Source organism: Schistocerca piceifrons, chromosome 1, assembly GCF_021461385.2.
Source record: "Schistocerca piceifrons isolate TAMUIC-IGC-003096 chromosome 1, iqSchPice1.1, whole genome shotgun sequence".
Classification (NCBI taxonomy): Eukaryota; Metazoa; Arthropoda; class Insecta; order Orthoptera; family Acrididae; genus Schistocerca; species Schistocerca piceifrons.
Genome location: NC_060138.1, coordinates 282,653,790 through 282,669,565, shown reverse-complemented (window position 1 = coordinate 282,669,565; position 15,776 = coordinate 282,653,790). Strand labels below are relative to the sequence as shown.

The window sequence follows — 15,776 nt, the reverse complement described above, 5'->3', positions numbered from 1 at the left end:
TAAGTGTCCAAGGAATAGAAAAGCAGATGCGCAAAACTATAGATCTATATCTCTGACGTCGATCTGTTGTAGAATTTTAGAACATGTTTTTTTGCTCGCGTATCATGTCGTGTTTGGAAACCCAGAATCTACTCTGTAGGAATCAACATGGATTCCGGAAACAGCGATCGTGTGAGACCCAACTCGCTTTATTTGTTCATGAGACCCAGAAAATATTAGATACAGGCTTCCAGGTAGATGCTATTTTCCTTGACTTCCGGAAGGCGTTCGATACAGTTCCGCACTGTCGCCTGATAAACAAAGTAAGAGCCTACGGAATATCAGACCAGCTGTGTGGCTGGATTGAAGAGTTTTTAGCAAACAGAACACAGTATGTTGTTATCAATGGAGAGACGTCTACAGACGTTAAGGTAGCCTCTGGCGTGCCACAGGGGAGTGTTATGGGACCATTGCTTTTCACAGTATATATAAATGACCTAGTAGATAGTGTCGGAAGTTCCATGCGGCTTTTCGCGGATGATGCTGTAGTATACAGAGAAGTTGCAGCATTAGAAAATTGTAGCGAAATGCAGGAAGATCTGCAGTGGATAGGCACTTGGTGCAGGGAGTGGCAACTGACCCTTAACATAGATAAATGAAATGTATTGTGAATACATAGAAAGAAGGATCCTTTATTGTATGATTATATGATAGCGGAACAAACACTGGTAGCAGTTACTTCTGTAAAATTTCTGGGAGTATGCGTGCGGAACGATTTGAAGTGGAGTGATCATATAAAATTAATTGTTGGTAAGGCGGGTACAAGGTTGAGATTCATTGGGAGAGGCCTTAGAAAATGTAGTCCATCAACAAAGGTGGTGGCTTACAAATATACTTGAGTATTGCTCATCAGTGTGGGATCCGTACCAGATCGGGTTGACGGAGGAGATAGAGAAGATCCCAAGAAGAGCGGCGCGTTTCGTCACAGTGTTATTTGGTAACCGTGATAGCGTTACGGAGATGTTTAACAAACTCAAGTGGCAGACTGCAAGAGAGGCGCTCTGCATCGCGGTGTAGCTTGCTCGCCAGGTTTCGAGAGGGTGCGTTTCTGGATGAGGTATCGAATATATTGCTTGCCCCTACTAATACCTCCCGAGGAGATCACGAATGTAAAATTAGAGAGATTCGAGCGCGCACGGAGGCTTTCAGACAGTCGTTCTTCCCGTGAACCATACGCGACTGGAACAGAAAAGGGAGGTAATGACAGTGGCACGTAAAGTGCCCTCCGCCGAACACCGTTGGGTGGCTTGCGGAGTATAAATGTAGATGTAGATGTACAATATTTAATGTCTGTTATTGAAAGATATTACACAGCCGGAATAAAATGAGTACACTCTTAGGTTCCCAATTCGCTCAAGGTTTATTATTGCAGCAGTGCATGGAAATAGGTCGACTCACAAACCCAAATCCTTACTTTGAAATTGACCAACATTCTAAATTCATAAAAGTTCTTCAGTTTAAATACCTTGGATCACGTTTCAACAGTAAAAATTTCATAACAATTGATATAAACGAAAGAACAGCCTCAGGGTCAAGATGTCTGAACTCACTAAGCAACCCACTCAAAAGTAAAGCTTTGTCAATCACCACAAAGATGAAGATATACAACACTATCATCTGCTCCATTGTACTGTACGGTTCAGAAAGCTGGACGCTTAGAAAGAATGAAAGAGAAAAACTGAATGTTTTCGAAAGATAAGTAATGAGAAAAATCTGGGGACCTGTGTTGGAGAAGGGCGTATGGAAAATTCGAAAGAACAATGAAATTTATCAGCTAATGAAACAACCTACTATCATCCAGAAAAGTAGGAGACTGCAATGGGTTGGGCATGGGGCTAGAATGTAAAACAACAGAATCACCAAAAAAGCATTTGAAGGAACTCTCCAGGCAACAAGACCACCGTGCCGACCTCGTACAAGGTGGAAAGATGACACAGAGAAGGACATCGCAGCATTTGGAATTTCCGCAGGGTGGAGAGAGACTGCGAGAGGTAGAAGGCGGTGGAAGCAGATAGTTGATGCAGCGCGTTGCCTACAGGGCCTGTGATCGCTGAGGAGAAGAAGAACAAGAGAAGAGGAAAAGTGGCATGAAATTACACTTAGAGATGATAGTACAGGCGGTTCTGGTGTACCAGGCGTCGACCCATCGTGAACACCGATGTTAGTACGTGGTGAAACTTCCACAGGCGGCAACACCGGCGCTGATTCTGGCATCCAGCTGATCGTACAGATGACGAATACTGTACTAGGATACGTTATTTCACTCCTGTTCACGTGGTTTTGTAAGAATGCTTCGTTGAAGAGTCGCACCAGTCACTTCTCGTCCCATCATATCCCACACGTGCTCTATTGGAGACAAGTCCGGAGATCGTGCTGGCCGGGAAAACTGCTGCACATCTTGCAGAGCGCGTTGAGTTCCACGAGCAGTCTCAGGCGAGCATTATCTACATCCATATTTCGCAAGCCACCTGACGGTGTGTGGCGGAGGGTACCTTGAGTACCTCTACCGGTTCTCCCTTCCATTCCAGTCTCGTATTGTTCGTGGAAAGAGGGATTGTCGGTATGCTTCTGTGTGGGCTCTAATCTCTCTGATTTTATCCTCATGGTCTCTTCGCGAGATATACGTAGGAGGGAGCAATATACTGCTTGACTCTTCGGTGAAGGTATGTTCTCGAAACTTCAACGAAAGCCCGTACCGAGCTACTGAGCGTTGCAAAGTCTTCCACTGGAGTTTATCTATCATCTCCGTAACGCTTTCGCGATTACTAAATGATCCTGTAACGAAGCGCGCTGCTCTCCGTTCGATCTTCTCTATCTCCTTTATCAACCCTATCTGATACGGATCCCACACTGGTGAGCAATTTTCAAGCAGTGGGCGAACAAGTGCACTGGAACCTACTTCCTTTGTTTTCGGTTTGCATTTCTTTAGGATTCTTCTATTGAATCTCAGTCTGGCTCTGCTTTACCGCCGATTAACTTTATATGATCATTCCATTTTAAATCACTCCTAATCCGTACTCCCAGATAATTTATGGTATTAACTACTTCCAGTTTCTGACCTACTATATTGTAGCTAAATGATAAAGGATCTTTCTTTCTATGTATTCGCAGCACATTACACTTGTCTACCTTGAGATTCAATTGCCATTCCCTGCACCATGCGCCAATTCGTTGCAGATCCTCCTGCATTTCAGTACAATTTTCCATTGTTACAACCTCTCGATATACCACAGCATCATCCACAAAAAGCCTCAGTGAACTTCCGATGTTATCCACAAGGTCATTTATGTATATCGTGAATAGCAACGGTCCTACGACACTCCCCTGTGGCACACCTGAAATCACTCTTACTTCGGAAGACTTCTCGTGTTGGAACAACACAGCTTCATGTTGCACGAACCGACCGATAGTTGGCGTCTCTCTAGAATCACCATGGTGAACAAGAGTTGTAGCTTATCGCAACCCGGACCACGAGGCCTGCGTTGGTGCCAGTGTGTCTCGGACGAATGCACTCTACGGGATAGTGCACGCCAGGTCTACGTCGGACGAACAAACGACCATCATTTGCGTGCAGGCCGAATCTGCTTTCATCCCTGAAGACTACGGCGCGCAATTCTATCTTCCCTCTGACAACACCCTTCTAGCCGTCCTTGTCCATGCTATGGCGCGAGTGAAAGACGGGCTAGAGGTGTGTGCGCTCGTAGTCCCAGTGCTAGTAACCGGTTCGCAACAGTTCGTGTTGACGTGTCTGGGCTTACAAGTCTTATGTGAGCTGTTATAGCTGTACAATCTGCCACTGCTGTCCTTACAATACGACGATTGTGGCAGGTGTATGTGTTGCATGGACGTCCATAACCATGTTTGCGGATGTGAGGATGTTCGCGAGACCCCTGATACCAGCATCGTTGCACAACTGATGCAGCACGTCCAACTTGTATGGCAATTCTCCGAAAGGACAGCCCTGCCTCTCTAAAGGTCACAATTTGACCCCTTTCACATTCGCTCAGCTGGCTGTAGGAAGCACGAGTGCATCTTCGTGGCATGGTTGCCTGCTTGCTTCACAAGTTCGCACCACACTGGGCCTTCCGGCTGTGATCTTTCCCTGATAGGGGTAGACACAGGCGGCGCTGTGGTAGCTATGCCACTACGCTATCTGTTGGCGGACGACGTTGAAATCATTGTCGGTACATCTATCTCCCAGGTGGCATATTCCGTCATCGGATCAAAATCGACGTCGTCTCTTTAGGTTTTCCGACAGCGTATTTGCACTATATGTAGTTCTATCATGTCAGATCCCGTACCTATGATATCCACTGCCGACTAAAATGTATTGCAAATAAGTGGCTGGAAGAAAACAAAATGAAAATAAGAGGAAGGTATATTTTTTCGTGTCCAAGGTTGTAATAGTGCAAGAGGAAAGGAGCTCAAATTTAATCCTGCTTCAGAAAAGTTAACTCCAATTGACGTTTCATGGAATGTGAGTTGGATCTTTTATTCTTGATTTATGAAATTTCATGCAAATAAGATAATGCAGTAACAGATTATATAATTTGTCGTGGAAAGTACCAACTCTGATGCTTGCACTCCATTACGCATTGGGAATGAAAGCTTTAAAAGGGTGTGCGGTGTTAACCCAGAATGTGTTTAATAAGGGAGTCAATCACTTATATGTCCTAAAGTTCAGGTTCATCGTGAATTTAATAATTCAAATATGTTTGCTAATAAAAATTGCATTTCTTTCAAAAATGGCATTTGCAGGCGTGTAATTGACTACACATTATTCTTCCAGGTACACTCATAAAGGGTGTAAAGGAAAATACTGACAACGTTTTGCACGTACTGAAGAATGGCAAACTGATCGTTTGTGAGAAGGGAAACCCTGCCAGGAAGTGAACAGTTTCAGCCGTCTGGGGTGCAAAAATTTAAAATTCGTGGTACGAGAACTTATTTTTGGCCATGTGAGGTGCCAAAAAGAACCCAAGCACTGCTAGCAGACAGAGGCCAGGAATGTTGCCACAGGGGCCCCACGCTTTGTTGCGTCTGGGCAGGAAGCGATGGGACATATGGACCCAATGCATATTATTGGGCTGCAGGGCAAGTAGAGACTTGCAGAATAAATGGTGCTCGTCAGCATCATCTGATACATGCGTGACAAGAGTAAACAAAGAGTTTTCAGTCACAGAAAAAAATGTAATTCGTGGCAACGAAGAAATTTTTTCAGAGAGGAAATTTCATGCCGAATGTGAGATAGCGTGAGAAAAGAGGACGTAACTGAACAATTACAAAAGTTGCTGTTAAATAATTAGATTAGCGAGAAGAACCAGGTTTAGGCAATCAGCTGTATGAACACGCCGAGTGAAATCTTTGCAGAATGCTAGGGATGAGGTCTTCGAAGCGTGTGAGACTTTGCTGCTAGACTGCAAAGGCACTTAGCTTACACGCCTCATGGGAGACAAATCGCTGCTTTTCTGCGCAAGCAATGGCCGCCTGCGAGAGTCATAGCCGGTTGCCGCTGCAGCATTCTGGCACCGCCGCTCGCAGTGGTTGTATTCTTCCTGGGCGGAGCGAGGACACTGCAACGGTGGCACCGCTGACAAATCGGTCATCGCCCGGTAGCGACACGCATTTACACGCCTGTCATACAATTGCTGCCAGTGTTCGATTTGTCTCTGAGTTACTACAAGAAGTCAGTGGAAAACGAGCGTGAGAGTTTCCATTAATACAATGGACGTATTGATGTTTGCTGATTTCAGTCATAAGTTACCTAGAACTGTTTTTTGTATCCTGATCATTCCTCCCATGAACCATGGATTTTGCTGTCGGTGGAGTGGCTTGTGTGCCTTAGCGATACAGATAACCGTACTGTAAGTACAATCACAACGGAGGGGTATCTGTTGCGAGGTCAGACGTGTGGTTCCTGAAGAGGAGCAGCAGCCTTTACAGAAGTTACAGGGGCAGCATTTTGGATGACAAACTGATCTGGCCGTGTAACAGCAACTAAAACAGCCTTACTGCGCTGGTACTGCGAACGGCTGAAAGCAAGGGGAAACTACAACCATAATTTTTCCCAAAGACATGCAGCTCTGCTGGATGGTTAAATGATGATGGCATCCACTTGGGTAAAATATTACGGAGGTAAAATAGTCTCCCTACGGATCTCAGGGCAGGGACTGCTCAGGAGGATGTCGTCATCGGAGTGTGGAATGTTAGATCCCTTAATAAGGCTGGTAGGTTAGAAAATTTGAATAGGGTAATGAATAGGTTGAAGTTATAGTGTGAATTAATGAAGTTTAATGGCAGGAGGGAAAGGACTTCCGGTCACGTGAATACAGGTTTATAAATACAAAATCAAATACGGATAATGCAGGAGTAGGTTATAATGAATAAGAAAGTAGAACTGCAGGTAAGCAACTACGAACAGCGTAGTGAACGCATTGTCGTAGCCAAGATAGACACGAAGTCTACGCCTACCACAGAAGTACAGTTAAAGGAGATGAAAATTTAATTGTGAAGGGGGACTGGAATTCGATAGTAGGAAAAAGGAGAGAAGGAAAAATACTAGATGAACCTGGACTGGGGTAAAGGAATGAAAGACGAAGTCGCCTGATAGAATTTTGCACAGAGCATAATTTAATCATCGCTGACACATGTTTTAAGAATTATACAAGAAGGTTGCATACGTGGAAGAGACCTGGAAACACCGAAAGGTTTCAAATTGATTATGTAATGGTTAGACAACGATTTAAGAACCAGGTTTTAAGAAATGGTTAAAATGTTTCTGAGCACTATGCGACTTAACTTCTGAGGTCATCAGTCCCGTAGAACTTAGACCAATTTAAAAGTAACTAACCTAAGGACATCACACATATCCATTCCCGAGGCAGGATTCGAACCTGCGACCGTAGCGGTCGCGAGGTTCCACACTGTAGCGCCTAGAACCGCTCGGGCACTCCGGCCGGCCCAGGTCTTAAATTGTAAGACTTTACCTGAGACAAATGTGGACTCTGACCACAGTTTAATGGTTATGAACTGTAGATTGAAATTGAAGAAATTGGAAAAAAGGTAGGAAATTAAGGAGATGGGACTTGAGTAAGTCGAAACAACCAGCGGTTGTTGATAGCTTGAGACGGAACATTATATAACGGTTGACTAGAACAGCTGAAATGAATACAGTAGAAGACTAAGGTCTAGTTTTAAAAATGGTTCAAATGGCTCTGAGCACTGTGGGACTTAACATCTGAGGTCATCTGTCCCCTAGAACTTAGAGCTACTTAAACCTAACTAACCTAAGGACATCACATACATCCACGCCCGAGGCAGGATTCGAACCTGCGACCGTAGCGGTCGCGCAGTTCCAGGGTGCAGCGCCTAGAATCGCTCAGCCACACCGGCCGGCTGTAGTTTTAAGAGATGGAACAGTGAAGGCGGCAGAGGATCAAGTAGGTAAAAAGACAAGGCCTAGTAGGAATCCTTGGATAACAAAAGAGGTATTGAATTTAATTAATGCAAGGAGAAACTTCGATAATGAAGCAAATAAAGCAGGCGAATAGGAATACAAGCGTTTAAAAAATGTGATTGACAGTAAGTGCAAAATTGCCAAGCAGAAATGGCTAGAGGACAAATATAAGGATTTAGAAGCCCTTCCACTAGGGGAAAGATAGATACCGCCTACAGGAAAATGAAAGAGGGCTTTGAAGAAAAGAAAAGCAGATGAACGAATATCAAGAGCTCGCATAGTAAATCAGTCCTAGGCCAAGAAAGGGAAGCTGAAATGTGGAAGGAGTATATCGAGGGTCTACCCAAGGGAGGTGAAGTTGAGGTCAATATTATGAAAATGGAAGAGGACGTAGAGGAAGATGAGAAGTAAGATATGATACTGCGCGAAGAATTTGACAAATAATCGAAAGACTTAAATCGAAACAAGGCCCCGGGAGTAGACGATGTTCCATCAAAACTAATGATAGCCTTGGCAGAGCCGGCCATGACAAAACTCTTCCATCTGGTGTGCAAGATGTAAGAGACAGGCAAAATATCCTCAGACTGCAAAAAGAATGTAAGAATTCCAGTTCCAACGAAAACAGTTGCTGACAGGTGTGAAAATTACCAAACTACCAGTTTAATAAGTCATGGCTGCAAAATACTAACATGATAACACGAATTCTCTACAGAAGAATGGAAAAATTGGTAGAAGCAGACCTCGAGAAAGAGCAGTTTGGATTCTGGAGAAATTTAGGAACACGGAAAGCAATACTGACCCTACGACTTATCTTAGAAGATAGGTTAAGGAAACGCAAACCTACATTTATAGTACTTGTGGACTTAGAGAATGCTTTTGAGAGCGTTAACTGGAACACTCTCTTTGAATTCTGAAGGTAGCAGGGGTAAAATACAGGGAACAAAAGGTGATATACAACTTGTACAGAAACCATACGGCGGCTATAACAGGTGATTGTTATGAAAGCGATGTAGTGGTCGAAAAGGGAGTGAAACAGAGTTGTAGCTTACCTCCAATGCTGTTCACTATGTATATTGCATAAGGAGTAAAGGAAACCAAAGAAAAATTTGGAGTAGGAATTACAGTTCAGGGAGAAGTATTTAAAACTTTGAGGTTTGCCGATGACACTCAAATTGTCAAAGACGGCAAAGGATTTAGAAGAGCAGTTGAACGGAATGGACAGTGTCTTGAGAGGATATAAAATGAGCAACATAAGCGAAAAAAATGGTTCAGATGGCTCTGAGCACTATGGGACTTAACATCTGTGGCCATCAGTCTCCTAGAACTTAGAACTACTTAAACCTAACTAACCTAAGGACATCACACACATCCATGCCCGAGGCAGGATTCGAACCCGCAACCTTAGCGGTCACGCGCTTCCAGAGTGAAGTTGCCTTGAACATAAGCGAAACAAGGATAATTGAATGTAGTCGAATTAAATCAGGGGATGCTAAGGAATTAGATACGGAAACGAGACACTTAAAGTAGATGAGTTTTGCTATTTGGGCAGCAAAATAACTGATGATGGACGAAGTAGAGAGGATATAAAATGAATAGTGGCAATGGCAAGAAAGGCATTTCTGAAGAAGAGAAATTTGTTAACATCGAATATAAATGTGTCAGGAAGTCATTTCTGAAGGTATTTGTCTGGAGGTTAGGCATGTATTAAAGGGAAACATGGACGATAAACAGTTTAGACAAAAAGAGAATAGAAGCTTCCGAAAAGTGGTGCTACAGAAGAATGCTGAAGATTAGATACGTAGATAACGTAACTAATGAGGAGATACTGAATAGAATTGGGGAGAAGAGGAATTTGTGGCACAACGTGAGTAGAAGAAGGGTTCAGTTGGTAGGACTCGTTCTGAGGCATCAAGGGATCACCAATTTAGTATTGGAGGGAAGCGTGGAGGGTAAAAATCGTAGAGGGAGACCAAGAGATGAATACACTAAGCAGATTCAGAAGGATGTAGGTTGCAGGAGTTATTCGGAGATGAAGAGGCTTGCACAAGGTAGAGTACCATGGGGAGATGCATCAGACCAGTCTTCGGACTGAAGAACACAACGACAAAAACAACATCCTAATCAGTTATGCACCGCATTAGCCAACAGTCCATGGTAGATGAAACTTCCTGGCAGACTGAAACTGTGTGCCGGACCGAGACTCGAACTCGGGACCTTTGCCTTTCGCGGGCAAGTGCTCTACGAACTAAGCTACCCAAGTACGACTCACGCCCCGTCCTCACAGCTTTACGTCTGCCAGTACCTTGTCTGCTACCTTCCAAACTTCAGAGAAGCTCTCCTGCGAATCATGCAGAACTAGCACTCCTGAAAGAAAGGATATGCGCAGACATGGCTTAGCCACAGCCTAGGGGATGTTTCCAGAATGCGAGTCCATGGTAGATGTATAGACTGCGTACAACAGCCTTCCTTTACAGATGATGCATTTTTCCATAGTGCCCTCCTCTGATCATAATTCGCTAACTTTTTTGTAATCGTGTTTTGCAAACGGGAACTTAAAAATCTGCGGCACAGGTGGAGCTTAATACCTTTATTTATTAAAGTATGTCCAAGTACAACTATCTTATAATTAAAATTAATTAGTCTTCACGTTACTACATAAGTTTCTAGAACGGTGCAACGCATTAGCCAACAGTGCAAGGTAGATGAACAGACTGCCCACAAGAGCCTTCCTTTACAGATGCTGCATCTTGCATCTTTCCACAGTATCCTGCTCTCGTCATAATTCGGTGACCGTGTTGTGTATCAGAGCAGCAACCTTGTAGGTAGCATTATCACTACACTCCAGTAGTGCTTAATCTCCCATCACGTCCTTGGTGCCAAAATTCCAAATACAGAAGACCACGGGAGATTCCGGCAACATCTCTACCGCCTCAACATAACCCCATCTTCATATGTGAATACGGTAGTGAGGAAGATGCTAACCACATTTTATTCGGCTGCGGTAGAAGATATCACGATACTACAGCGCCGTTTGATGTCCTCCGGCAATACATTACGAACGAACATTTTAACTCTTTTTGCGGCAGAAGAACTGAATGTGTACAAACTCCGACAGATTTAACAGCGGAACGTGAAATAATAATATAGGAGAAACGAGTCTTTCTACATTACAATATTGCAAATAAATTAGTACGATTTTTCTTCTCAACCATACTATTATATTAACGATTTTCCACAGGTCATGGACTTAATTAGTATTAAATGAATGCGATAATGGTTGCATTTAAATGTTAAGAAGCATTCTGATGCTAGCTACATGAATGGTAGTCAAAAACCATTAATAAATTTAAAAAAGAACATTATCACATGTACGAATAAACGAGTTTCGAAATGACTAATGTGCTGCTTTCACACGGCAAAGTTAGTGGGAACGATGAACTGCTGTACAGTTGTTTGTAGAAATGTTTCCCACAGTAAAACGGTGAAAACAGCAAGAGAGACACGAAAATGATGTTTTCCACCTGAGATATTCCCAGGATTATAGCGTGTATATACTTCAAAGTGGGCTTTCTGTCCTTAAATTTTATTGTGTATACAGTCAAGCTGTGTGATTGTTAGAAGTATACATTGTTTTTCTGGGCCTTCCGAACACAGCACCAATACAGTGCATTTCTGTTCAATAGCATCAAAAGCGGATGTCGGCTGTCCCTGCTTGGCTCCAACAGTTGCCCTTGAGGAGGTTTTAAGAGGAACCGCCCACTTGCACTCCTTAAGTGTGTGAGTGCATAAGAACCAGGTACATCTGTGCTATCTACAGAAAGTGCAGGCTATAGTACGAGAGGGCTATCCACTACACTTAAGCAGTAGTATATATATATATATATATATATATATATATATATATATATATATATATATATATATATATATATATATTCTCTCGCCACAAGGCGGTACTATGGTGCTGTTCACTGATGAACGAGAGCTCACTATAGACAGCTTTGAGAACCCTCACAATACAGATATTTCGACAAATTAAAATCCACGTGCTCAAGGCGTTGGAAGAAACCAACACAGGTTCAGTTGAACGTATGGTTTGCTATAATTCGTGATTACATCATTGAAACTAATTTAATACCAAACAGACTAACAGGACCGATCTGCTTCATGTTTGCCAGATACGTTCTTCCCATCCAGTTGGACGCGGTGTGACACTGGTTCGTTTGTTAATGTGGCTGCAAAACGACGGACGTTTTTTATATAAATATGCGGCATCATCTGGTCGCCATATACGAAAATCGATTGACTGGTCGACTGATCTTATGCATCTTGCCTGTAGTACGTGGAACACTGTGAAGATGATAAAGTGTGCCACTCCTGAGACTTTATCACAGGAATGCACACTGTTATGGAAATAGTGAACACGAAGTCACACTTATTTCACGATGTGGCTCGCTCTCCACACCGTCGATGTACACTGTGATATCACACTGGAGGAGGAAAGTTTGCAAGCTTCTTGGAATGCATTTGCACGGCGTAAGTTTCTCAACGAAATGTGGAAGTCTGAAAATGAACGTACGGTATTGTGGGCCGGGAGTCCCCCATTCGGGGAAGTTCGGCCGCCGAGAGCATTCGACGCCACATTGGGGGACTTCAGCGTTTAGATGGGGGATGAGATGATGATGTGAACAACACAACACCCAGTCTCTGAGCGGAGAAAATCTGCTGCTCCAGCCGGGAATCGAACCCGGGCCCCTTGGCTTTGCGGAACACTGAGTCATCAGCAGTGCCAACATTTCTCTAACTTTCAAGCTCCTCCCACTCCGAGCGGGGTGGCGCAGTGGTTAGCACACTGGACTCGCATTCGGGAGGACGACGGCTCAAACCCGCGTCCCGCCGTCCTGATTTAGGTTTCCCTTGATTTCCCTAAATCGCTTATGGTAAATGCCGGCATAGTTCCTTCGGAAGGCACGGCCACTTCCATTCCGCAGCCTCCCCTACTCCGAGCTTGTACTGTGTACCTAATGACCTCGTTGTCGAGTGACGCGGTTAAGGCGCTCAGTCCGGAACCTCGCGACTGCTACGGTCGCAGGTTCGAATCCTGCCTTGGGCATGGATGTGTGTGATGTCCTTAGGTTAGTTAGGTTTAAGTAGTTCTAAGTTCTAGGGGACTGATGACCACAGAAGTTAAGTCCTATAGTGCTCAGAGCCATTTGAACCATTTTGTCGAGTGACGTTTAACACTAATCTCTTCGTTCTTTCATGCTTCACAATACGAATTTCAGGACACTGATTACTTCTGTGAAAATTATCAGTTTATCATCCTACTCAACGTACTAAGAATTGCACAGGTACAGTCGGTGTGTCCGCTTTACACTGATGCCAGACGGGTTACATGAGCTATTGGGATGCCAAGCATAGTCTCAAGAAACTTTGACACTAGTGTTCTCAAACTTCGGCGCCCCACAGCGCAGGAAATATACGTCTTAAGACAGGAATTCCAGTTTGCAAAATGACTAGTTTACAGCCCCGCGCAACATACTAACAATTCCATCGTTTCTTCTGTGCATCCTTTTGGGGGAGTTATCAAGCAAAAACAAAATTACATTAAAAATTAGAGTCATCTGTTGATCTTTTATATCCATAGGTCGTTTGCTGAGGACTTTTATAGATGAATTTTTCAATCTCTTTTGTGCTAACGTTAAATTCATTCGGTGATAGTGTACATATTTTTTTCTTTCCGGTTTCGTTACTGGGAGTTTCATGATTGCTCTTATCCTCAAACTGATGGTTTGCAACTAATGTTATCAATAAATGAGAGCACAATAGAGCATCATTAAATATTAACAACCGATTAAGCATGTATCTATAGGAAATGCTTATGTGATATCCAAATATTTATAAATTCTTTCGACTGACTTCTTCTAGGTGGGCAAATCTGCCGCTATCACTTTTACAAACAGAATCATTTTCACCAGGATATAAAGTTTAAATGGTTTCGAGGATGCGCTCATTCTGAAGAACACAATGGCTGTGTACATATCGGCCCCGTGAGAAATGTGTAACAGAAACCACATACCATGCATAATGGACGAACGCGCCTTTCATAACAGTGCGTGTCGTATGTAGTTGTTTTATACCTCTTACAAATATGATGTGTCCACGTCCACTATGAAGCCGAGAATAAACCCACTCTCGAAACTATGTATTAGTTCTAAATAATGCGCTCATTTAAACTAAAACCCTGGCGTAAACGATGTCGTTCTTCGTAATCTCTTTCTCCTGTGCACTAAATAGAATACCCGACAAAAAGTTTGAAGCACCCAGAAGGTGAGGAGGAAACTAAATGAAACTTCAGGGGTTGAGAAGGTATGTGATATTTCAGTAATTACAATTTCGAGTAGATTTAAAAACGACTTGGCAGTCTGTGCCCACGTATCAGTATGACTTTGCACCCCGTCTGGCCTGAATGCACCCACTGATTCGGTTGGGAAGCCGGCCCACAACTGTTGTAACTAGTTCTAAATATCCTGGGTACTGGCAAAAGGGACGCAGTTGCGTCCGTGTTGGATCTACATATGTTCTGTCGAGGTCAGGTGTGGGGATCTTATTGGACAAGCGATTACCTCAACATTACGGAGACACTCCATAGAGACATGCCATGTGCGGAGGATGTGGAGGAGCATTGTCTTGCTGAAAAATGTCCTCACGATACTGTCGCCTGAGAGGTAACACGTGCGGAAGCAGGATGAAAATGGTTCAAATGACTCTGAGCACTATGGGACTTAACTTCTGAGGTCATCAGTCCCCTAGAACTTAGAACTACTTAAACCTAACTAACCTAAGGACATCACACACATCCATGCCCGAGGCAGGATTCGAACCTGCGACCGTAACGGTCGCGCGGTTCCAGACTGGAATGCGGGATGACCTTGGCGTCCTGTTGTGCAGCCAGAGTTCTCTCGGTCACTACCAGCTGCTACCTGAAGCAATACCCGATGGTTCTCCACACCAAGAAGCCAGGAGTAACGCTGCTGTGCCCCTTCAAAATATTGGAAGAAAGTGACCTCTCCCCAGCTCGCCACCATACTCTTTACTTGGTTACTTTACTTTACGCGATCAGGCCCAATGGACCGCGCGCTGCTTTGAGAGCTTGCCTCCACTTCAGCCTGTCTTCGGCACCTTTCTGCCATCCTTCCAGCAGTCCCACTCTCTGAAGGTCTTTGAATACGCAGTGACTCCATCGAGTTCTAGGTCTTCCTACGGGCCTTCTGCCGGTTGGCTTGGCGCTGAGTACAGTTTTCGGCCATCGGCTGTCCTGCATTCGAGCAACATGCCCTGCCCACTGGATATGATATTTTTACTGTTGAAACGTGATCCAAGGTATTTAAACAGAAGAACTTTTCTGAATTTAGAATGTTGGTCAATTTCAAAGTAAGGATTTGGGGTTGTGAGTCGACCTATTTCCATGCACTGTTGCAATAACAAATCTTGAGCGAATTGGGAACCTCTGAAAGGGTGTACTAATTATTTTCCGGCTGTGTAATATCTTTCAATAACAGACATTATATTTGGAACGTCCCAAAAGGTCTTTGAATACGCAGTGACTCCATCGAGTTCTAGGTCTTACTACGGGCCTTCTGCCGTTGGCTTGGTGCTGAGTACAGTTTTCGGCCATCGGCTGTCCTGCATTCGAGCAACATGCCCTGCCCACTGGATATGATATTTTTACTGTTGAAACGTGATCCAAGGTATTTAAACAGAAGAACTTTTCTGAATTTAGAATGTTGGTCAATTTCAAAGTAAGGATTTGGGGTTGTGAGTCGACCTATTTCCATGCACTGTTGCAATAACAAATCTTGAGCGAATTGGGAACCTCTGAAAGGGTGTACTAATTTTTTTCCGGCTGTGTAATATCTTTCAATAACAGACATTATGTTTGGAACGTCCCAAAAGGTCTTTGAATACGCAGTGACTCCATCGAGTTCTAGGTCTTCCTACGGGCCTTCTGCCGGTTGGCTTGGCGCTGAGTACAGTTTTCGGCCATCGGTTGTCCTGCATTCGAGTAACATGCCCTGCCCACTGGAGTTGTCGTGTCTTCATTATAGCCACGATGTTCGGCTCATTGTAAATATTGTACAACTCTGTATTGTGACGAATCCTCCATTTTTCACTCTCATTAACATAAACTGGTCCAAAAATCTTACGAAGGTCTTTCCGTTCAAATACCATCAGTCTGTTCATATCCGGCTTGGTTGTACTCCAGGTGGCACATCCATAT

The 15,776-nt window shown here is 43.8% G+C and overlaps 1 protein-coding gene across 1 annotated transcript in view; it reads left to right on the top strand.

The window, feature by feature from the left end:
• The window catches only part of LOC124711996 (lysosomal acid glucosylceramidase-like), a 173,357-nt gene that overhangs the window by 61,502 nt on the left and 96,079 nt on the right, over window positions 1-15,776 (top strand). The gene's annotated exons all lie outside the window — the stretch shown is intronic.